The 8,125-nt window shown below is 48.2% G+C and overlaps 1 long non-coding RNA gene across 1 annotated transcript; it reads left to right on the forward strand.

The window, feature by feature from the left end:
* The first annotated feature begins 1,590 nt into the window (after nt 1–1,590).
* On the forward strand, nt 1,591–5,087 carry LOC141727339 (uncharacterized). The gene is made up of 4 exons (XR_012578356.1): nt 1,591–1,778; nt 2,397–2,460; nt 3,161–3,236; nt 3,354–5,087. It is a non-coding gene; the product is annotated as an uncharacterized LOC141727339 (long non-coding RNA).
* The last annotated feature ends 3,038 nt before the right edge of the window (nt 5,088–8,125 follow it).

Consider the following 8,125-nt stretch of genomic DNA (forward strand, 5'->3'; position numbering starts at 1 on the left):
AGTTGGGCCGAAGAGCCGAACTGAAACGAGTTTAGACCAAGAGCCGAAGCAAGCCGAATTGAGCCGAGTTTCTTTAAACAGAACCGAAGGACGCCGCAGCGCTCTCCCTGCAGGTCTCCGGGGCACACGGCAGGGGGCGCTGTATAAAGTAAGTATAAAATATCAACTCTCTATAAGAAGGAATAAAAGCTCTGTCATGTGCAGCAGTAGAAAATTTCAGGCTCCCAGGGAATAAATATTTTTCTTTAAATCATTTTCGTTTTGGAGGTTTTTTTTACTCCCAGGTAGCCCGAAAGTTTCTAGTGCTGCTTTTTTATTCTAAAGCTAGAAAGGAAAACCAAGATCAGAAATAGAAAAAAGGGAAGGGAAGGAAAGGAAAGGAATCAGGACCACAAGAGGGAAGGGAAGGGGTGAAAAGCAGAGTGAAAAAGGAAAAAAGAGTTGGAGCGAAAAAGAGAGGGCATTCGGGAGGAGCGTTGCTGCCTCAGGTCCTTCCCCGCCCTGGGGCGAAGGACCCGTTTGATGCCCGGGAGGGACTGCAGCTCCCGGTGGCGGAGGACGGAGCAGTGGCTGTCAGCCCGAGACTACAACTCCCGGCAGGCCCTGCTGCCGGCGAGGCGTGTGACGCAACGGCTGACGCGGCGCATGAGTGGCTGGCGTGCCAGGCGGCCGCGCCGGGCTGTGCGCGGGACGGCGCCGCGGCGGCGACGCCGGAGGGGCGAAACCTCCGTCTGGCCGCCCGCACGGAGCTGAGCAGCGCGGAAGGGGCGTCGGTCCGGTTCTTCGGCCTTATGCAGCGGTAGCGATGGCGGAGGGCGAGGCGGTGCTTTGCTGCCGCGGGCCGGGAGCTGCAGGAGCCGCCCCGGGCGAGCGGCGCCGGGCGCTCCCGCGGTCCCGGTGGGGCGGCTGCCCTCAGGCTGGCGGAGGCGCAGCAGCCCCCGAGCTGCAGCCGTCTCCCTCGGGCTGCTGCCGGTGCTGCGGGCGGAGGCGGCTCCGCCGCGTGTTGGGCGTTGCGAGCAGAGAGCGCTGCGATATCGCCGGAATGACTGGGCTGCTGCCTGCGCTAGTGCTCGAGGCTCTTTCTGCCATGCAAACGGATGGAGCGGCGCTGAGCGGTAAAGCCAGAGATGGCCGGGAGAATGCCCAGCGCAGGGAGCAGGCGGGCTGTATCCTTCCGATGGCACAGGTGCGATCTGCAAACTCATCCCCTTCTGCCCCTGCCCTCCCCAGCCCCAGGGAAAGTGCTTTCCAGCATTGTCGGGCTTCTGAAAGACAAAACTTGTGATTTGACACTAGCATCCAGAAAAGGTTTCTGTCTAGATTAGCAAATGCCTAAATTGTTCTTGGTTACATCCCATGACCGGTTTTAGGCAGTGACTTTATACTGCTTTTAGGATTTTCTTGTACCAAGGTGAGAAAATAGGCAGGTCTGATAGTGGTTTCACTTTTTTTCTACTTCACGTTCCATGAGATTCTTTTATCCAAGCACTTGTTTTAAAATTGTGCTGTAGGCGTTTATGGTTCACTTTTTTTTTCTTTGCAGCACCCGTGACTTTTTTTTTTTCTGTAAATTGGGAGTAAATATAGCTGAGTAAAATGACCTTGGTTTTCTTCTTTCTTTTTCAACTGAGTTGTTTTTATTAAAAATCCTATTTGAATATGTAGAAAAAGTGGGTATGTCCTGTAATATATCCTAGCTTTTCTTGTTTACAGGGTACTCAGAAAATATGTCTCCCTTAGAGTCCCACAGAAACGTTCTCAGTGCGATCTCTGTCAAGGTATGCATTTACAAATAAGTGATCCCTTTAGATATTTGACTGTGTACCTTTTCCTGTAATTCAGAGCTTGCGTTCCGTGGCTTTTATGATAAACCTATAAAACATGTAAAAATGGTTTTGCACGTCTTAATTGTTGCAGGCAGCACTAAGTGGATTTAGAGCCTGTTCTTGACAAGACAAAGGGAAAAAGTGTGACTTTGATGCTGAACTTGTCATTTTTCATTGGACTTGTCTTTAATTATTCAGGAATAGAGAGAACTAGAAAAAGAGAGAAATAGAATTGGTTATTGAGCACTCCTCAAATGCTCACCGTGATTCAGTGCAGAGCCGAAGTGAAGGGTGATGGAACAGAGCTCTGTGCTTTAGAAGGAAATAAATTTAAACCTGACCTCCACACAGTGTCTCACTAACTTCTGTTGTTTTAAAATACCAAATACGTTTAGGAAGTGTTGGAAGTTAGTATTTTGGGAAAGAAATGGCAGTTCCACAGAACATTGCATTTAACAGAGGCTCTCGGAACGATTCATGTTGTAACTGCTGTCACTGCAATCGGTTGGTGGTTCAGCCTTGAAATGTGCACTTGCCCTTCTATAAAGCACTGTTTTGTTTGCCTTTCAGTGCTATGAGTCTTGATAAATTGGAGAAGAGCCCAAGAGAAATTTTTCCTCCCTTGATATAAAAGGTAGGAAGTGACTTTTTTTGGTTTGGTTCTTTTTCTTTATTATTTTCTGGAAATAAAAGTAATTAAGTATAGGTAGGACTGGTTTGTTTCTTCCAGTAGCAGGTGATAATAATAGTAGTAGTAATAGTAAAAATAATAATAGAAATAATAATAATAGTAACGTAATACTACTTAAACTGTCTTTATCCATTGAACTGGCCATTTCAAATCAAAACTTGTAAACACAAATCAAACCATCATCCTTGTAGAATCTTTCACAGCAGTGGGCTAAAGATCCTGGTTTTGTTGACAGGATTTATCGGTTCTGGAAGAACAAGAGGGAAGTACAAGCCTAACTACTTCTAGCTCACAGACCCGTCCAGTGAATACAGCTTTGTATTTTGATGGGCTTGTGATGACTTTGAAATCGATTGCTCATTACAGTAAAAAAAAAAAAAAAATGTTTTTTTGAACGTGACAGCAGAAATAACTTTCAGTACCAACTTAATAATAATAGATCACCAATTAAAGTTAAAAATTCATGCTATACTATCAAAATTTAAAGGTAAAATATTATGTATCAGGTGATGGTATAAAGTGTATGTTCTAATGTGTAGGATGTATGCAAAGATACATACATACCTGAAAGTCCTTAGAGGAAACAAATTTTTATGTCTGCTGTTTGACTGTTTATCATACAATATTTGGTTTTATTTCCCAGGGATCGGTGAATTTTAACTTTGGAGTCCTCTGTGCTAAGGATGCTCGGCTTACAGATGATGAAATGTTCAGTAATGGTGAGTTTTTCACCTTCTCTTTAATTGCTATGCTGATCTGAATAAGAAAAAAACAAAAGCTAGAGAAAAAAAAAGGATGGTTTATTATTTTTTACGCTGTTATGTTTGTTTCCTCAGTATTTGCTGCAGCTCTGCTTACCCAAACTTTGGGTTCCTTCTGTCCCACTGGGAGTCGCCGGATTTGGTTGCATCTGGTGAAATTCACCCTGAGACCTTGGAGAACCAGCTCAAACTACGTGAGAGCCATTTGCAGTTCTCTCCAGACACCTGGAGAATGGGTGATGCTTCTGAGGATCTGGCAAGTGTACTTCTATCAAATCTCAGTCTGTGAAATTTCTGGGGAAAACCCTTCTGTGTACCGAAGGGTTCAAACTCTGGTGAGGATCCAGTTATCAGGTGCTCACCTGCATGGTTCCAGCTCTTAAAGCGAACACTTGTACTCTTGCCCTGTAGTTTATATCTATCGTATTTTTGTTATTTTGCAAGATTTTACGGCTTTGCAAAATATTGTGCATTTGACTCTTTGGAACCTGTCAGATCGTTCTTTGGTGCAGCACCACCTCATGGGACACTTGGCTGCTGTCCTGAAGGGGTTGGTCGTAAATCCTGGAGGGTTTATAAGTCTTCTGTCCCCAGGGAGGTATCGTGCTTTGTTTGCTTTTGTTCTGTTTGTTAGGCGCTGCTTCTCACTGGAAGTATGAATTTCAAACTACCCTGTTCTTTTTTTAACTGTTTTCCTGGTTCTCTCCCTACGGCAGGGAAAGACTCTCGTGTCCTTGTCGTCAGGCTCGGTGCTGTCCAAGAAGATACAGAGACTAAAACAATCATAAGAAGCAAAATATGACTGCAGGGAAAACAAGCTGGAGAGAACAAAAGGTGGTATTGTTATCCTTACCCTCTATTAGAAACATCCACTGTGCTTTGATGTGGTAGCTGCCAGGGGCTTGTTAGCTCTTTGTAGGCAGGTGTGGGTGTTCACTTGTAGGTTTTTTCTCTGGACAAGTCAATTCAATCTTTGCTAAGCTTATATTTGCAGATTACTGTCTAGCACAGTCCAGCATGACATTTTTGAATGTTGTAAAACTACCATGTTACTTGGAAATTGCTAATGATGAGAAGCCTTAGGGAAAAAGAAGATTTCAGGGTTGGAAGATGTGAGAAGAATTTTGTGGGGATGTTAGACTGAAATAAAGCGCTCTTGAAGCTGGACTGGCACGCTGGCAGATCCCCTATTAAAGAGTAGTGCTTAAATTAGCCTGGGGGTTGCCCATTGTTTCTGTAGAAATCAATGTTTCCTGGTCTTCAGAAGTAAGCTGCTTTGAAAAGCTGGACGGTGCAGCATAGTGACAATCCGTGTGCTTTGGATTAAAAGCAGATTGCAGAAGGGTGATAGGCTTTTGTCTTTTCCTAGAAGTCGATGTAATCCTATCGAGGAGTTTTTAATTCTGTGTTGCCATGTCATCCCTCAGAGCCCTGTCGTACTAATCGTCATACAGATGCAAAACAAAAAATCAGACCCTGTCCCAGCCACTTGGAGCCCAGAACACGATTTCCTCGGGCTGCCATTTGTGTGCCATCGGTACTCACCACGGAAGCGAGCCGGGGATGTTGCAGCTGTTGGGAACAAACCGCTTCTCGTCACACAGAAATGGAATTCGGACGACGCCTCGGCCAGCCCCTCTCTGCCGTCGTCTCCTGAATCTGCAGCAGAGCAGTTGCAGTCCGTCCGGGTACGTGTAATCCAGCTCCTGACGATCTGAGCACACGGAGCAGCGCTCAGCTGCCGTGGGGGCTCAGGGAAGGCAGAGTGTGCATTGTCATCTTCCTGAACCTACAGACCAATCAAAGTGAGAAGCCACAGGGTGGAAATCACTCGCATATATGCTAAATAAAACTTGCAGATTTATTTAAGAATTGTTTCTGCTTGTTCTTTTTTGTGCTTCTGTGCTTAGAAAACATCCCTATAAAATCAGTTCAGTTCATCAGTTGAACCTTTGTTTGCAGACCCTCACTGAGCAGAATTTGTTGCAGACTCAGTGCACGCTGCGCTGGAGTGTGAGGAGCTCAGTGCACTGCCGGGAGTGTGAGGAGCTCATGTGTGCTACTTTTTGCTTTAGGACGCTCTAAGGTATTTATTCCTTTTGGGATACATGATGAGAATTCCCAAGAGAGGTAGTTATAAGGTATGATATTGGGAAAAAGCCTGTGTGGTTGGAATGTTGTTGCTGTCAAAAGTTAATTTTTTCTTAGCCAGTAGTTAGCTTTTTGCTTTATTTTTGTGGTAGCAGTATTTTATTGTTTAAAAAATTGCTTCAAAATGACTTGAGTGGCTGGCCATTGGTACCTTGTTCAGATTTGCCTATTTGCTTGTAGCTAAAAAGTTCACATCTTGTTTATCCTTCTATTTAAAAAACTGCTGCCCAGCCAACTAATAACTGAATATCTATCTGTCTGGGACACGGGGAGAGGATTTAGGTAATGTCTTTGTTTCCAGAAAAAAGTTCCAGTGTAGTTTCTAAACAGAGGAAAAGAGCGTGAAAACTCGGGGCTCTGATGCCATTGGGGCACTCCAAGGTCCCCAGGAGAGGGAGCCCCACTGGGGTGCAGGAGCAGGTGTGTTCTCATGTAATATAGAATAAACTATAAATATAAATAGGAAAATTATAAATGTAAAATATTTTTTAAATAGTTAAGTAAAGCGGGGGTTTATTTGTCAATAGGCAGTGTTTTGATTATCCAAATTATAAGTACAAATCATATAAAGGTAGAAATCTAAGTATAGATATATGTCATAAATACATATAAAGTTTAAAAACAGAAGAAAAAATTAGTTGTAGCAGTAGATATGATACATAATACGAATAATAATAATTTAAATACATTTCTAGAATTTTAAATATATTAGATCTAATTATTAATATAATGCATCAAAAGAAACTATAAATATGAATGTGAATATTATTATAGAAAGTATAAAAATATTTCAATCTCGTTTAAAAGAAGGTGGATTTTTGTATTTATTTGGTTAGCGACGAGGTTTTTATTTTGAATAATAGAAGTATTATAGAAGTATAAATCTAAATATAGAAATATACAATCTATAGAGAAAGATATTTGTAAAAACACGAGCGAACGACGCCTCCTTCGGCCGAATGGAACGAGCTCAGCCGAAGCAAGGCGAGACCGGCCGAACCTGACGGCCTCGAGCGAACCGAGGCCAGGCTTGCGAGGCTGCCTGAACGGAGCCGAGCTCAGGCGAACCGAGCCCGCTGCTCTCGTGCGCGCTAATTAGCGCGAGTGCGGTCACCGCCTAATGAGCCCCTGTGCCGCCCCGCGCTCCCGGTCGTGTCCGTGCGATGGGCGGGCCGCCCGCGGGACGCGGCAGCAGGAGAGCCCCGAGCCGGGCGCGTTTAACGTGAGGCGGCGCCGCTTGCCCGCCCTCAGGGAGCCGAGCCGAGCCGAGGCGCGCCGAACGCATGGAGAGCGGCTCCGAGTTCGGCCGAAGCGAGCCGAGCACACAGAGCGACTCCGAGTTCGGCCGAAGCGAGCCGAGGCGCGCCGAAGAGGCGAATGCAGCCGAATGCGGCCGAAGAGAGCCGAGTTTAGCCACAGAGCCGATTCGAGCCGAGTGTCTCCGGAGCGAGCCGAGCTCCGCCGAGCGCAGCATCCCGGGCAGGGCGAGGCGCCGGGCCGGGCTCGGGGTGCAGCCGGGGCTCTGTGAGGCTTCCCCGCCTGTCTCTCTCTCTACCCCTCCTTCCTTCTCAACGTATTCGCCTTCTCTCGCTCCCTTTCCCCCATTCTCTCTCCCCCCACAAGCCCGGCTCCTACCTGTCCTGTCCCTAGCCCGCTACTCCCTTCTGTTCCCCCTGTCTCCGTCCTCTGTCCACCCTCCCTCCTCCACCCTCCCTCTTCCCCCTTACCGGGTTTCCCTTCCCGTGCAGCTTTCCTCCACAGCCCGACCCCCTCGCCGCCCTTTCTCATGCACTGCTCTCTTCCCGTGCCCCCTTTCCGTCTTCGCCGCGCAGCCGCGGGGCTCGGGGTGCCGGAGAATAAAGGCCCGAGGGCCGGAGCCCGGCGTCCCTCGGCCCTTGCAGGAGTCCCCGCACGGGGCCGGAGGCTCTCGGCGGATCCCCCCGTGCCGGTCAAATGCCCCGCCGGACAGCGCCGGAGCTGCGGCTTTCCCGGCACGGCGCCGAGAGCGGCCCCCGCTCTGTGCCGCGCCGTGCCCGCCGTCTGTGCCGCTCCCTCTCGCTGCCCCTGGCCCGGGACAGCGAGGCTGGGGAGGAACCTCGGCCTTTCTGGGGGCCGCCCCGCTTTCTTGTTGCAGCAGAATCCCTTTCTGCGGGGATGGACGTGTGCAAAGGGCTTGGAGGAAGCGCTGCGCTGCTGTCCGGGGCAGTCGGACTCGTTCTGTGCCTTCTTTGGGGCTCAGGGAAAGGGGGTGAAGACTCGGGGCTCTGATGCCGTTGGGGCACCCCGCGGTCCCCAGGAGCGGGAGCCCCACTGCGGTGCAGGAGCAGGCGGGGGGCGGGCGAGGGGCGTCACGCTGGGGGCCGTGCCCCAGAGGGACCCAAAGCTGCCACCAAATTCAGGGAGGGGTGGGTGTAGAATGCTAAAACCTGTCAAGGTATTCGTTTTTATAGGTCTTGGTAAAGAATAGGAATTTGTCTCTAAATTCATCTGGGGAGAAACCCTCTCTATCCACTCATTGTTTACAGGAATGCAGAAAACTCCGAGTGGAGATGGGTAGCAGTTTTGAAGATACTGCCCTAGCGTTTTTATCTAGGAATGGACCGAGCTGTGCCCCGAAACCATCAGAACAGCTGCAGGAGCTGGAGGCAATAGAAAGGGCTCTCTGGCACCTTCTGCCTCCGTTCTCTGCCAGTCCC

The sequence above is a fragment of the Zonotrichia albicollis genome (genome assembly GCF_047830755.1).
Source record: "Zonotrichia albicollis isolate bZonAlb1 chromosome Z unlocalized genomic scaffold, bZonAlb1.hap1 SUPER_Z_unloc_1, whole genome shotgun sequence".
In the NCBI taxonomy this organism is placed as follows: domain Eukaryota; kingdom Metazoa; phylum Chordata; class Aves; order Passeriformes; family Passerellidae; genus Zonotrichia; species Zonotrichia albicollis.